The sequence below is a fragment of the Aptenodytes patagonicus genome, chromosome Z (genome assembly GCF_965638725.1).
Source record: "Aptenodytes patagonicus chromosome Z, bAptPat1.pri.cur, whole genome shotgun sequence".
Taxonomy (NCBI): Eukaryota; Metazoa; Chordata; class Aves; order Sphenisciformes; family Spheniscidae; genus Aptenodytes; species Aptenodytes patagonicus.
Genome location: NC_134982.1, coordinates 79430405 through 79445698, shown reverse-complemented (window position 1 = coordinate 79445698; position 15294 = coordinate 79430405).

The following is a 15294-nucleotide window of genomic DNA, read 5'->3' as shown; positions in this document are numbered from 1 at the left end:
CATCCTTCTTGAACTGAGGAAGCATTTAAAAACTGCAACTGTGCAATAGCAAAGAAAGCCCTTGCTTTAATTTTTATGATGTCTAGTACAGCTTTCTACCATAGACACCTACTTTTCTGCCAACAAAACCGTAAGGATTTCAGTCCACAAACTAGTAAGCCCTACCAGGTTAGCCCAGTGCTACATCTGCCCTAGTCCTCTGTTTCTAACAGTAGCAGAAGGGGAAGCTGTTTAGGCACAGCATGTGACCCTGCCCACTATCTGCAGCCCATTACCCTTTGGTTCCCCAGGACCCCATAGCTGTTGAAGCGGCAAAGAGGAAATACATGCTTGCCAAGCCTTTCGGTACCTGTTTATAGACCTGTTGCCTGTCAATTTGCCTAATCCTTCTTTGGATCGGCTGCTCCTCCCTGCCTTCACAGCCTCCCGGGATAACAGCTTCCAGAAGGTTGATACCCCCTGTGCAAAGTAGTATTTTCCCTTTAGCTGTTTCAAAGTGATCTCCTGGTGGTTTCATCAGGCTCCCCCTTCTTCCCAGATCGCACTGAGTGGCGGAGTTCGGTGTTTACCTGGCCCACGGCCCTTTCCCCCCTTTCTTGAACAGGAATACCAGAATACCCGAATGTGGCGTTTATTTGGCCTGCCCTCCCTGCTCCATAGTTAAAATCAGTTGTACGTCTCTTCTTGTTAGAGAACAGCCCTTGTAATGACACCTCTTCAATTTACATGCATGTAATGCACCACTCCAGACCAAATCCTGTATGGCCTCTTCTCCTGCGGGCTCTAGGACTAGTTGTCTTAGGCAGCAGTCATTTATTGCGCCCAAAGGTGTTCTCTCTCCACTTCATTCTTGAGAAGTCATTGACCCAGTAGTCGGAATCCCCCTATTACTGCCTGTCCAAAATTCACAGCTTCGCGAATCCTACTTACCACTCCTTGACCACTCTCTCCTTCCGGAGCAAGGAGGTCAGCGCCACAACCCGAAAAAGACGTTTTTGTTGTCGGTCTGTGCTTTCCACCCTCGTGGCCTGTGATGCTTTTCTTTTCCGTAATGCTTTGATGCTGGCGCTGCTTTCAGAGTCTGTCACGCAGAGTGCCGTTCTGCCCCCTGAACACCTTACCGCGTCGTTCCTATGAAACTGGCAGCCAGGTAACATTGAATCCCATTGGTCCTCCATAGCCCAGCTCTCTGAGATGCCCATTGTGTCAGGGAGCTCCCTGAAGGCAACCATTTCAGCCCCCGAACTTGGGTTTTTTTCCAGGCTTCATGCATGGGAGTGCCAGCACCTGTAAGTTTTGCCCTTACTCCAACACTTAATTTCGCATGTGCCAGTCAACTGACACGAGCAGTCTAATTTGCTTTCCTTATTTCTTGCGATTGTTCTTTTCATTTCCCTTCTGGTATTCCCCCAGGGGCATTGAACCCTAGCTGTATCCGCTTTTTAGGTCACATCAGTCTGAACCGGGTGCTCTTCTGCGCCTGTGTGCTTTCCCCCCGCTTCTGCTTTAAATATTCCTCCAGGAGCCTTGGGATTTTCAGTGCCAGAAGCCTCACTTCCTTACGATCCAAGTGCAGCCTTCTCTTCTTGCTCAGGCTCCTCTTGTCCCAGAAGGATTCCTCGTGCTTCACGGATCTAAGTCCTTCCTCTCTACATCTCGTTCGGGCACCGAGACTCTGAATTTCTGCATATCCCTGGCTTCACATGTGGAATTGAGATCGTGTTTCACGGAATGCAAGGTCTTGATCCTCGGCCACCTGCCTGACAGCCAAAACTTGGCCTCTTCCATCTGCAGGCCACCACCTGCATCAATGGTACAGACATGGACCGAAATAACAAGCTCTGACCTAGATGTTGCCTCACGTCTAGATGTTGCATGATGCCTGCTTGCCTTTGTGCCCAGCAGCAGGTTGTCATTTAATTTCACAAGCCCAGGTACTCAGGCCTGATAAGAGAATTTCCTGCCAGCACCAGCTGCTTCTTGCTGTCCTTTACACTCCCTGCTGCCTCCAAGGCGCGCTGTGATCCCAGCTGTAGGATGGGTCTCATCGAGGAAATTCGGGCAGTCCGAGGAGGGCATAATTTGCAGAGGACTGCCGCAGTAAAAGTGGGACTGCCCTGCAAGTCCCCTGGAGGTCTCTCCATTTCTCTCAGCTGCTGCCATTTGGAGAACTCTCCAACTGAGAGAACAAACGTGTCCCCTCCGCGCCAGCAGATCCTTGCACCACAGCCACCGATAGGAAACTGCCCCTGGTAAAGCAATCGTGAACTTTGCATCCTGCGTAGTAACTCCTGTAACGCTGGCCTTCGGGGGGATTTCTACCTCCTTGTGTGCCTTAACGTGCTCTTTGGGGGAATCTTACGTTAACTGAACTCCTCCAGTTCTGCTAATTCAACTAATTGAACTTCTGCAGTTCTGTCGGTTCAGCTCTGCACCTTCCCCAGTGCAAACGGCCACAGCAGTTTCCCCGTTTGCTGTTCCCCATGTTGCGCAGCTACTGCTCTTTACCTCTGCCTGGGCCTGGGCACGATCTGGCCATGCAAGCTAAACGCTGCCCACGCTTGCTTGCACTCTTTGTCCTCCCAGCCACCCTACACAAAACTGCCACACAGACTGTCCTGTTCGCTGCCCCTTCATCTCTACGTCGTCGAATGACACTAAAGGCAATCTCCTTTGGCTACACACTTGGAAACACATCATCTTCCGTTTGGGCTTTGAGAGGGTGACAGATCTCGACAGAGGACAGGAAGAAGTTCATCGTGAGTGTTTGTAGGACACCTGGTTTTCAAAAAGGTTTGGTGCTTTTTTGGAGGCCTTCAGCCGTGCATTCGGGCTGACTGTTCTTCCCTTACTCCTTGCTGTTCCGGATACCCCCATTACCTGGCCTTTTCCTGCTGAGCCCGTACCCCTCCGTGCCAATGGTCTGATGTGGCCGTAGGCAAAGTGCTGTATAAGGAGGCTGTAGATGAGACAGAACAAAGAGAACGTGGCTTCGGCAGGAATCAGACGGTTCCCTTTCTGCTCGTTTTCTTAAAAGCTCGTTTTTAAAAGGGGAAATAGGCCTTTTTTAGCCTTCTGCTCTCTCGACGCAGAGTCTGAGATCTATTGAATGACTAGGGTTTGCTCCACTGAACTGAAGACGCAGCATCACTGATACTGTTGTTTCTCCAGGTTTCTCGTATCCTCCCATTGGCTTCAGGTTCCAGCTATCCCACCACCTGTGGCATTACCAGAGTCTCCTCTCCACCCTCTGGGAACGATTGCCTCCTGCAGGACAACAAGGTGATGTGTAAGGGGGTATCATTACCAGGGTCCCGGAGGTTTTAACTCTCACACATTTCCTTCTGCTACCTCTACCTCTGCCTGCTATTCCCCCTCGCTAGACATCAGACAGACACCCACATCCACTACCCAGTCAGTCAGACGCTTCTGAGACTCTTTGTTGCGTCTGTTAAGAGAGTCATGACTTTCTCATTGAAGAGAACGACGTTCCACTTACAGGGCACCGAGGGACTTGGCTCTCGTTGTTAATGCCTTGCCTTTGTGGAAGGGCTCAGATCAAAACCATTCTCTTTCCCTGGAAATCAGGTGGGCTAGCAGCATGCTACGAGTTCTCAGCCTTGTAAAAAGAAACGCTGAGGAGCAATACAGCCACGCCATCTGGCAAGCACGGGTTGTAGGAGGTGGAGCAAAAAGGATAGGATCTCTCTGTAATGAAGCCTGAATGCGTTGCGTTAAACACTCACCCTCGCTACTCCGCCTCCTGAAGGGGAAGATGCTGCCCTACAAGACAGCTGGGGGGAAGGGAGTCTAGGTGCAGTCTCTGTTCAGCCACTGTTTCCCTCCGTGCACTTGGCCTTACGACAACCGCAAGGCTTCAAAGCAAGATGGTGCTGACTTCCGTTGATGAAAATGAAGCCCCTGAATAACTGTGTGTGTTCACTTCTCAAATGCTGCATTTTTCTTCCTGCCTGCACAGTGGGTACGAGGAGCGTGCCTGCTTCACATCCTTTATTTCATCCCAGTTAGGCTGCACGTTCTTTAAGGCTGGCTTTCTCTTTCTTCCTCCATGGGTATATACAGAAAAGTGCAAAGCAAGAATCTCTCAACAGAAGTCTCACAGCCCAGCCACAGGGCAGGCAAAAGTGAGGGCACCGTAGGTTGCAAACACCCAAGGCAACTTCAACATATACACCAGTCCGGAGGGGGAAGGGCAAGGGAGCTCAAGTGGAGCTTGAAGTCAGAGGTGCGTAAAAACTCTGGGATCCTCTCTTTACTCAGAGTGCCTGGTAGAGCACAGGAAGCATTATTTCTTGGTCCAGAAAGTATCAAGATGTACGCAAAGTACCCGGCTACTCAGCCCCGGGAGTTTGCTGTTAGGTTGTGTTATCTCAAAAATCTGGGTGCATCAGTCATTTAGTAACAATTTTTGTTCTTGCAAGTCTCTCGATGTTGGCAGAAAAATCAGTAGCTCCCTCTTTGCATCCACTGGCTGTACTGCATTAATAATGTTAGAGACCAAGGATTTGGGGGTTCTTTCATAGCTAAAAGGCAGTTTCCTGAAAAAAGTAGGTGAAGGAAGATCCTCACGTCCTTCTACCAGCCAAAGCGGGAGATAAAAAAGGTACCGAAAAGAAACCTTCCAAATCAATTTCCCAACTTGTTCTCCTCCCCCGGCTCCCCATGGCTTTTGAGGAGCTGGAATTAATCAGCAGCTGCCTGCTCTGTCCTAGGGCATCCCTGGAGGCAGCACTCTCCACAGACAGGTTTTCCGCTGCCATCTGCTGTCCTTGAGACGGTCTTTTAGCTTCTACGACCACGGCTCAAGGCTTGCGCTAGACGCTGGGAAACGGTTTTGGACCGTCGTCAGTCAGGACCGCCTCCGAGTTGCCCGATGCTCCCTGTCCCCGCAGGCGCCGGGAGAAGCGCTGGGAAGCGATCTGCTGCATCTCCCCTCTCCGCCTCCCCTGGCCTCTTTGAGCCTCATTTCACGCAGGTGAACGTTCTAGATCCTCCGGGCTGCGTTCACCCTCTGTTTGGTGAGCTGGTTTTGATGACAATAAAGCAGCAAACGTGAAATGCGGGGTAGCTTGTTAAACTGGGTTGATGCTGTGGAGTCAGCAGAAGGCCACTGCAATGTGAAATCGTAAAGCAGTCGTAAAGGCGTAGATCACTTCAGAAACTGTGTGTGTCGTTGCAGTACTGTCTAAATGCACTTTCAGCTCTACAAACTGTGGTTACAGCCTAACTGGAAGATGGAGGTGGCAAAGCACCCTTCAAAGTCATTTAATACCAGCCGTGCAGGCCTGAGTGGGCTGAAAGCGCAAACAAGAACAAGTTTGAGGGTTGCTAGGTTTCGCAAGTGGGGCAGGAGGGTTGCCACGCACTCCTGGGATCTGGAAGTTCAGGTGGGTGGAGTTGAGACTGCCTCGCTCCGCAGCCCGACTCGGGTATTGCCTTGGAGTCCCTTCCCCAAGCTGACGGAGGGCCTTGAGAGAGAAGGATTTGCCCTCCTCTGGTCCACTGCCTTGGCTGTAAAACGGGGAAAAGAGCCTTTCTTGCTTCAAAACCACGTCAAAGGAGCTACTGTTTGCCGTGTGTTTGCCTGTTCCAGTGCACCTGTTTCCTTTTCCCATCTGATACCACCATCTGGGAGTCCAAGTCTGGGTGTTTAATATCATTGCATCAACCTGCAGGCTTGCTACATCATGTGAAAACCGTCCTTCATCTACAAAATCTTCTTGGTGCGTCTTGAGATCCAGGGCTTGTCTCTGCCTTGCCCCTACTGTTGGGGGAGTTTGAGACAAGGAACAGCACCTGCTGTAGCGCTTCCTTGGTTTCACCGCAAAACAATTGTTGAGCCCCAAAACTCCCCTCAGAGGAAGAAGAGAGGAGCAAATCTGTGTGCAGAGCTGCGTAGGGTTTGCTGTTTCCAGCGCAGTGCCAAAGAGTTACCTGAGTGCACGAGTTTTGGAGGCGTGGTGGCTCTGCGTCTTTCCGAATTCCCTTGTTTCCACTTCATCTCCTATGACTGACCTTTGTTTCAGATCTGCTAAGGTTTTTCCTGTTGGCTGCTGCCTGGGGAAGGTTCACTGAGACTCGGGAGCTTGTATTTTATGACAGGCCTTTCATTTGCTATTGAGTGCTGAAGGCACCCTCTGTAGTGGCTGGAGGACGTTCTTTGAGCCCTTCTGGACTAAATGCTCGTTTCATGGTTGGTGCATCTGCAGGAGGTGAGATTTAGTGATCCAGGTAGTCCCTGTCTTTGTCTTGCCACGTTCCTAGGATTCAATGGAAGTGGATGGCTCTGTGTGCCATGAAAAGCAAAGATGCCCTTGAGGGATGAGGGCCTGAAGAGGAGGAGGCACAGCCAGACGGCCCAAGCACCAGGCTAGCCCCAGTCTCCTGGGGTTCTCCTCATGACTGCAGAACTACTGTCAGCCTAAGTTTGTTGGGAATTTGGGCTATATCAGTATGCACCGTAGGTGTCACAAGGACGGAGGGGTTTGATCATTATCGTTACCGCTATTTTAATACGGCAAAAGCTTTTTCTGGGCTTTCTCTATCCAAACATCCCGAGTCAGTGAGAGTGCCAAGTGACAGTTTGTATTCACCAAGCACGGATCTCCTTACTGCAGTTCAGTGCTTGGTTTGTCGGTAGATGGAAATGACAGGAGGAAATACCGTTCCTGCGGTGATTTCAGGCTGTTGAAATGCTCACGTTACAGCAAGACGTCCCGATTTCAGCATTTCTGAATGCCTTCCAGCGCAGAACCTGGCTCCTGCCGCCCGTGGGCATTGGTTTTCATTACGCATTAGCAAACAAGGTGTGTTACCAATGTGTTTATTAACACTCCCTGCTCTGAATCCCTCGTCCTCACCCGCATGAAACATTGCCTGTATGGCTTCCACAACTTCAATATTTCTGTTCAATTCTTGCAATTAATTGGATTCTTTTATCATACAGTAGCGCCGGGATTTATAGCAAGGAAGTTCAGTCCGACAGAGATGAACTCAAGGTAGGCGGCACTGTCTCTGCCTGGGCATTCATGGATCGTATTGATTCACACTTGCAGAAATGTGCCGTTCATCCTATTTCTTTAGCTCTGTGCGTTCAATATACTTCTTCCTTCACATTCTCGTCCAAGCAAGTGCATCAGTGAAATCCCTGCTTACAGCCGAGTGCTCGGAAACAATCCTATTTTACAGCAGTCCTGCATGCACACAAGGTCACGAGAAAATGTTACGGAAAGGAAACAGATATCCCAGGCCCATCCCTACGGAGTGCTATGGACTTCCAGGACACCCTCGAGAGTTTTCCTCTTCTGTTGACTGCAGTGGGTGTAGGACTTCTGGCTGCCTACAGACTCAACTTCCAGCTCTGGGGGTTTTACAGTATAACTAAGGGGAGGTTTTGGGTTTTGGTTATTCTTACGTGTGAGTGTAGGAATCTGTAGGAAGGTGTTTTCCAAAAGGAAATTCTGGCAAGATAAAACTTCATTTCAACGTATTGTTTCAGGTGCCTTGTCAGGTGCCCTGTTACAGCGTATTGTAAATAGTAAGTTTATAACGGAAACTAAATTGCAGTATTTTGACCGACACGTGTCACATACTTTCAGTAAGAACGTTATTTTCCAGTGCTTTTCAAAGATCATGATTGTATTTTGAAATGCAAGCGGATTTCTTTCTACGATGCAATTTGCAAGAGGGTGGAAGTTCCCCTTGCTGTGCAACTCCACTTAATGAGGTGTAACCCACGAGGGGCTTGGCCCAGGGATTTGTAGAAGTGATGAAATACAGCCTCATTTTCCGCCCTGCGAATTTTCAGATTTTGGGGGCTTTTGTTCTAGAGAAGAGCAAGCGTGGTGTGGTACTAAGTGAGGCCTTTAATGTCTTACGCATCCCTGACTGTGAGTGAAAGGGACGTGCAGAATCGGTGGGCAGCTGACCATCTTACGTCAGTTCGAGCAGTGACACTGAGAGCTGCGGAGTCATTCTGGGTTTGTACCAGTGGGATTAAAGGCCGGTTTGATGTGAGGCAGAGTATTTCACAGGTGACAGCACCTCCCGGTTGTTACCATACTCTGTTCTTCACCTTCCCTTGCCGTAACAGCCTACTGTTCTTCCAACCTCCGTCCACCCTTTGACAAATGTTTCTTCTAACGTTAGAAGTCCCTCGGGGCACTTTTCATTGAATTCCTCATTACGGCTGTGCCAATATGCATTAGAGAGAGTGGATTCTGGTGTGAATTACAGCTGCTATCTGGAGATTGCGCTGCGGACCCGTGCTGGGGGCAGCAGCCACCAAAGGCCACCCACACCCGAGGAGAGGGAGCACCGCTTGTCCATGGGCACAAGCTGGGCACTCCTCAAGCCTCCCAAACCCGGCACACGGGCTCCTCTCCCCGCTCTGTCCCCTCTGTCCCATCTGTCCCCTCTGTCCTCCCTTCCTTCCTTCCTTCCTTCCTTCCTTCCTTCCTTCCTTCCTTCCTTCCTTCCTTCCTTCCTTCCTTCCTTCCTTTCTTCCTTCCTTCCTTCCTTCCTTCCTTCCTTCCTTCCTTCCTTCCCTCCTTCGGTCCTTCCCTCCTTCCCTTTCTTCCTCCCTCACTTTTTCTCTTTCCCTTCCCCCTCGCTCTTCTGCCTCGCTTCCCCCCTTCTTTCTGTCCCTATTGAGATACTTCCTTGACCTCCAGTGGTATTGTGTTCTCCGACCGCCAGAGCAAAAGGCAGGAAAAGTTTCTTCACCGAAAGGGTTGTCAAGCACTGGAACAGGCTGCCCCGGGAAGTGGTTGTGTCACCATCCCTGGAGGTATTTGAAAGACATGTAGGTGTGGTGCTTAGGGACATGGTTTAGTGGTGGCCTTGGCAGTGCTAGGTTTACGGTTGGACTCGGTAGCCTTAAAGGTCTTTTCCAACCTAAATGATTCTATGATTCTAAGCTCTCTGCGAATTGGATTTCCAAATTTGTGGAGAATCAGGTAGGAAAGGGAAATGCACAGCTGCAAAGGAGTAGCCTCATCTTACAGAGATTTAAACCTGACAGAGACAAGCAGTAGAACCAGGTAGTGCAGGGCTCTGTAAATAACGTACCTAGTGGAAATGCAAATCTCCTTAGACAAACCCATCCCATCCTGCTTGTAAACAAGAGGTGGCTGGACAGGACAACCCAGGGTCAGCCAGCCCGATTGCCAGTGGCACAAGAGATCCTCTGCTCCGGGGATGCTCAGATAAGTCCTTGATCCAAGGAGGTGTGTGATTGGGGTTTTTTTAACCTTTTCCTCCCCTAAGGAGCTGGAACCCCTCTAGGGGTCCTTAAAAGATCCTGCCCTTAAGAATGACAACAGTCCAGGCCAGGTGACGCTTTCGGTGCCGTCCTGCAGAACCCACACGCACCCTGAATGTCAGTGCTTTAGCAGCCGCGGCAGCAGCACTCGGTGGTGAAGGGGTCAGTGCAGGCAAAGAGCTGAGACCACGTTCAGACCGACGCCCCCGCCACCGCAGAACCAGAGGTACCGGGCTCATTCACCAACGCAGCAGGAGCTTTGGTGCTTTAGAAGTTTCAGTTCGTACTGAATGCGAACTAAACTACCTACTCAGCCAGCACTGACTGAGATTAGGTATTTAAGGCTGAAGAAGGTGGGGTTGTTCAAACTCCTGTGATGTGCCCCGGGATTCCTCCCTAGGAGATAGTCCTGAGAGGATGGTAAAGGAGAGGTAGGGAAACTCTGCTATTGCTTGAAAAACCTCCTTCTCTCCCACCCTGGTTTCAAGCTGTAGGTCACTTGATCACTACACGCTAATTGTACTGCAGCAACCCAAGGAGGCAGCCAATGTCCTGCCGTGGGCCTGGCTGGAGTGATTTACAGCTCCCTGCAAACTGCAGGCAAAGCGGCTTTGGGAGGACAGCGAGAAGAAGAACAGAGAGACCTGCCCTTGCTCGGGTGGCCCAGCCACTGCCCACACCAGCACAGGCGGGATGATTGCAGCTCCATGGCAGGATAGGTTTGATCCACATTTTTGATGGGTTTGCCCGAAATCTTGCTTGCGCGCCTGTTTTTCCATTGCCTGTCCATTCTCGACATTATCTTGGAACGGGATGAGAGCAACAGAAGGCTTTAATGAAGTCACTGAGCTAATGACTACACCATTAAAATGTTGGTGTACCTGAAGATACAGCTAACACTGGAAAAGGAAAGTTAAAGAACTTTAAATACGATTTCTTTTTCTTCTTAAACAGTCCACATGAACTTAGGATTTGTATACCTCAGACACATTTTTAGTTATTCAACTAGTTCTGTAGCTTGAACGATCAGGAAGGGGCTCTCATTTGGTCAGAAATGAAGGTGTAAACGACTGAAGCTTCCAAGCACAGTACCCTTCACATTCTTAAGGCTTCATACGGTTAGGACAACTTTTCAACACAATGAGGTAAGACAGAAGGAGAAGACAAGTATTGAGGCACACCCGGAACGGTGGGGACCATTTGTAAATTTGCAGATTTACTTCATTCACATGCCTAGATGCTGTCACGCTGAGTATGTCCTTGTCATTTTAGATACGTTCTCAGGACGGAGGCCTGTCCTTGTAAGCATGCACGTAAAACAACTGTTGCAAAAAGAAACTGCAGAGAGAACTCATTCCTGGGTTTAGTATTCCCCTACTGCTAGATAGTAACAAGGGGACCCATTTTACCGGGCAAGCAATGCAGAAAAATTGTGCAGCCCTACAACTAGAACCAAAGCGTCCTTGTGCCCATCACCCCCCAGTCCAGTGGGGCTGCAGAGAAGAAAAACTCCGACTTTAAAACCAAACTGGCAAAAACTTTGTGCAGAGACTGGCCTGAAGTGTCTGTATTTGCCTCTCCCATTGACGTAGACGAGAAGCGTTGTGAATAGAAAATATGGGCTCATATTTTAAATTAAAATCACGAGATTTTAATGGGCGGACCCATGTGGCTGACCTACACAGCACCCTTCACACTCACGCAGTCGAACTTAAAACTAACAGAAAATAAAAAAGAAGCGCTTGGACCAATGACTAGAAAGGATTATAAAAGCCAGAGGCAAGAAGGGATGACGGGACAGCACGGCCCACGCGGTGATCGATCCTGGGCTCCCCGGAGTCGTGAGCAGGGCACCTGCGGCCCTTCTACCCTACTCTGGAGGGACAGCAACTACAACTCCTTCCTGCATATACAGGATTAGGCTCCATTGCTCGTGCTTTTGAGGACCACCAATGCAACAGCTGGCCAGGAGCACCAGCTACCAGAAGCATGGCAAACTTGGTAAGCGGAGAGGGACCCGGCACTGTGGGCGAGTGCCAGCGGGAGCGGATGGGGCTGGAGCAAAATGCCCCTGCAGGCTTCTCCCTGCCGGCGGGGGGCACGACCCAGCAGGGTGGGAGACTCTCACCCGGGGCTGGCCACTGACCACCCAGGTCCTCCCTGCAAATCCCGGCATTGCACAGGGAAAGGCAGCCAGCTGGGGGAGGCGTCATCCAGCCGCGGGCAGTCCACGCTGACTGGTCCCACCACGCTCCCCTCACAGGAGACCTCTGCAAGGCCTCAGGAGTGGGGACGAGACACAGTCACGGACGCGTGTTGCAGGTGACCAAGCTAGAGCAACACGGAACTGTAGAAGACGAAACCAAGAAATGGTATTTTCTTTTTCCTCCTGATGCCGTGCGCCTGTGGAGGCGGAAGGCCTGCTGTGACATCACCAGGTGGTGGAGGCTGACGTCACCGAGCGGCAGACTGTGATGTCAGCAAGCAATGGTCTGTGACCTCACGTCCCTCACTGCTTATCTTTGGGCGCTGGCAGAGCCTGGCCCAGCCTGGCTCGTGCCTGCACTCCTGCCGAGCGTGCCTGCGAGGTCTGGAGGGTGGAGCGAGGCTTCTCCTGGTGCTGGGTGGTGCTTTGGGGGCTGCCGTCGGCAGCTCTCGGTGCCCGTCCCGGAGCCATCCCCTGTGCTTCCCCGGCCCTGCCTGGTTCAGGCAGCCGGGCACCGCGGGGCGTGCTTGCAGCAGCGGAGGTGAGCTGTGCGGGGACACGTCCCCCGGGGTGGCCGTGGGGCGGGCAATGGGTCTCGGGGAGCCGGGAGGGTGTCCTTCTCGAGGGGCCTGGGCATTTCTTCCTCCCCTCCCCTCCCCTCCCCGGGACAGCAAGTGATCATGGCCTCTCTCCATTTTGCAGCGCGTGACACCCTTTGGCAGCGCCGGCGCCAGCGAGGGGGAGCAGCTCCTCATCCTCGGCTCTCCCCAATCCGCCACGGAGCACGAACATGGCCACAGAGCCAGAGTGCACCTGCCCCATCTGCCGCGATGTTCGAGATGACGTCGCTTACGTGATGCCCTGTCTCCACCAGTTCTGCCTGGGCTGCATCCTGCGTTGGACAAGGATGAAACCAGAGTGCCCCCTCTGCAGAAGACCGATAGAGATTGTCAGGTTTTCTGTGCAGGCAGAAGATGACTATCTACAGCGTGTCATCACACCCCTCGAAGAATCCACAGATGCCAGCAGCCAGGCAGGCAGAGCTCCTGGCCACCTGGCCAACAACAGCCCCCGTCACCCTGTGGCGTCCCCTCCGTCCTCTCCCCAGAGGATGCTGTCCCCAGCTGAGCAGGGGGCTGTGGGGACAGACGCCGAAGGTACTGTGGGTGGCCTCCTGCCTGAGGTCTGGGCAGCCCTTTTCCAAAGACAAGAGCATCTCCTCGATCCCGTACTGCCCTGGCTGCGCCGGGAGCTGGAGGCAATATATGGGGCTCGGTGGTGGCAGGCAAAGAGTGCAGAGATCACCATCCTGCACGCCCTGTGCATCTACGGTCCAGATGGGGAAGTCATGGTCCAGATGCTGCAGGACTACCTCGAGGAACACACCGCACTGCTGGTTCATGGCGTCATCAATATCATTGTGCACCAGTGCAGCGAGGAGGCCTGGAGGCTGCTGTGCTCCTACGCTGCCAGGGAGGAGGACAACAGCCCTGTGGCCATCCCCAGCCCCACCGCCTACCGGGGGGGGACGCCCGACTCCAGCCTGGCCTCCTCCAGCAGCCCTGCAGGCTCTGACAGCGAGGAGGAAGCCGGCACATTGGAGGCCGCCCTCCGCAGGGGTCCCGTCCGCCCCCCATCTGCACCCACCCCTGCAGAGCAGGAGCAGCCCCAGGAGGAGCCGGGGGAGGCGGCGGTGGCAGGGCCCTCTGCCCAGGGCTGCAGCCGCAGCCCCTGCGCTCCCGGCCGGGGCACGGACCGCTCGCCCAGGGGGCCCCAGCGCCCCCCAGAGAGGAGGGCCCCCGGCCCCCAGGACTCTCCACAGCCCTGCAAGAGGCCGCCCCGCCAGCGGCACTAGCAGGGCGCCAGCAACCCTGCATTCCAGAAAGAGGAAATAAATTCCTCTTTCTCTGACACAGGCTCTGGGTGCTGCTTTCTCCCCCTCCTCCTCGTGCCTTTTCCCTTTCCCCCCGTGCCCCACCGTGGGTGGCACCAGCCTGCCGCGGGGCACGGCCATGGGCAGGGGCGTCCGAGCCAGAGGCAAGCATTGGGGTAACGGTATTTGGCAGGTACAGCGTGACTCCTACCAGCCCCAGCCTTTCCCAAGAGGAACAAGTCCCTCAGCTTTCACCTCACGCAGGCTGGCATTTCACTTCTCATTTGGCCAACAGAGAAATGGAGGGAGGGAGGAAGGAAGGTGTCGTCATCCCAGACCACAAACCAACTCCCTGCTAGAGCTGATTCTCAGCTTCTGGAAGCTCCTGGCTCCTAACCCTGGGCAACGTGATTCACGTGTCTGATAAGGGCTCCCGAGTAGGGAAGTAAAAGGCTTTCTTTGCCTGCCCGTGGCCTCCCCTCAGCCCCTCCGGCTTGTCGAGGTCTCCCCCGTCCGGGACCCTAGGCCGGACACGGTGTCCAGATGAGGCCTGACGGGCGCTGAGCAGAGAGGCCTTCTCTAATCCCCAGCCGGCATCAATGCCGGGGCTCTGCCTTCCCCGGGCAGGGCTGCCCATTGCTCCTGGCCGAACTGCACGGGGTCTCTCGCGGCCCCTTGCTCCCCCCGTCCAGCCCCTCCCTACGGCAGCCCTGCCCTTGTGCACGTCGACTGCCCCGTGCTTTCTCTTTGTAACGCCGCAGGATTTGTCATCCTCCGGGGGCTAAACACTCCCCAGCATGCAGCAGGACGCAGGGCACGAGGGACAACCTCGCGCTCACAGGCCTGTCTGCAGACACGCAACGCCTGCAGCTCCATCTCTGCAAGGGGCAGCGCGGGGTGCTTCGGAGGAAGGCGCTGGACCTCACCCCACCCTCTCTGGTCGGTAAAGGGAGCATCGGCCTGACTTCTGCATAAGAGCACATTAAATCTAACGGCCAGACATGAGCTTGACACCCGAAGGGCAGGGGTTTAACAAACCGTGCAAAATTACTTCAGGAAGGAAAATGACTCTGAAAGCAGTCCAGAAGTATTGTGTGAGAATTAGGAGAATATGGGACGAGGAAGATGAGAAACAGGGCTTCCGCCGGCACTTATACCTACCACCAGATACTCGATGGCAGTAAACCTTAATGAACACGTCTAGTGAAGATGCCTTCACTCTCAACGCCTCTTTTTTCTAAGGCGTTAAAAATCAGGGCTACAAGTACAGAGCTGGGCAGATGAAAGGTAGTCTTCAAAGGCATGGGCATCATCTAGGAATCACACCTGCATGGATTTCCATAAATGCTGAGTACCTATTCCGTTCCCGGCTTTCCAAAAAATCTTCCCCGTCAGCGAGTAACGATCGTCCCTGAAAACAGGCACCCACAGAAATAAAGGCCTACACAGAATACTCGGCCCGGTTCTCTCCCAAGATGTATTTCTGAGCCTCAAGCAACAGCTCCATTTCATCAAATGCTCTGTTCCTCTCCTCGAATTTAATTTCCAGTGCAGCTGTCCCTCTAGTTCACGTGCCGTTCATTATAGCTTTTAAATTTTAACAATGCTCTTGGGCCGGGTGCTTGAAAAAGAGAACGGGCAGGCGTTTGTCGTTCTAGTGGTAATGAAAAGACTGTCCTGGCTATCCATTTTTAACTCATTTTTAAACATTAATGCTTTTGAAAAGAACAAGTTGGCCATGGTGTATCTTCCCGGGTGCCAGGCTAGACAATCACACCACGGCTTGAAAAAGACTTACTTGGCTTCTACAGCATGTACACAACTTCAAGACTCGCAAGCATACGCTAGCAAAAAAGGCCTGGGCAAGCGCATTTGCGCAGAAGGACAGAGTTATCCACTGTCTCGCCTCTCAGAAGTAAACGTTTTGAGGGA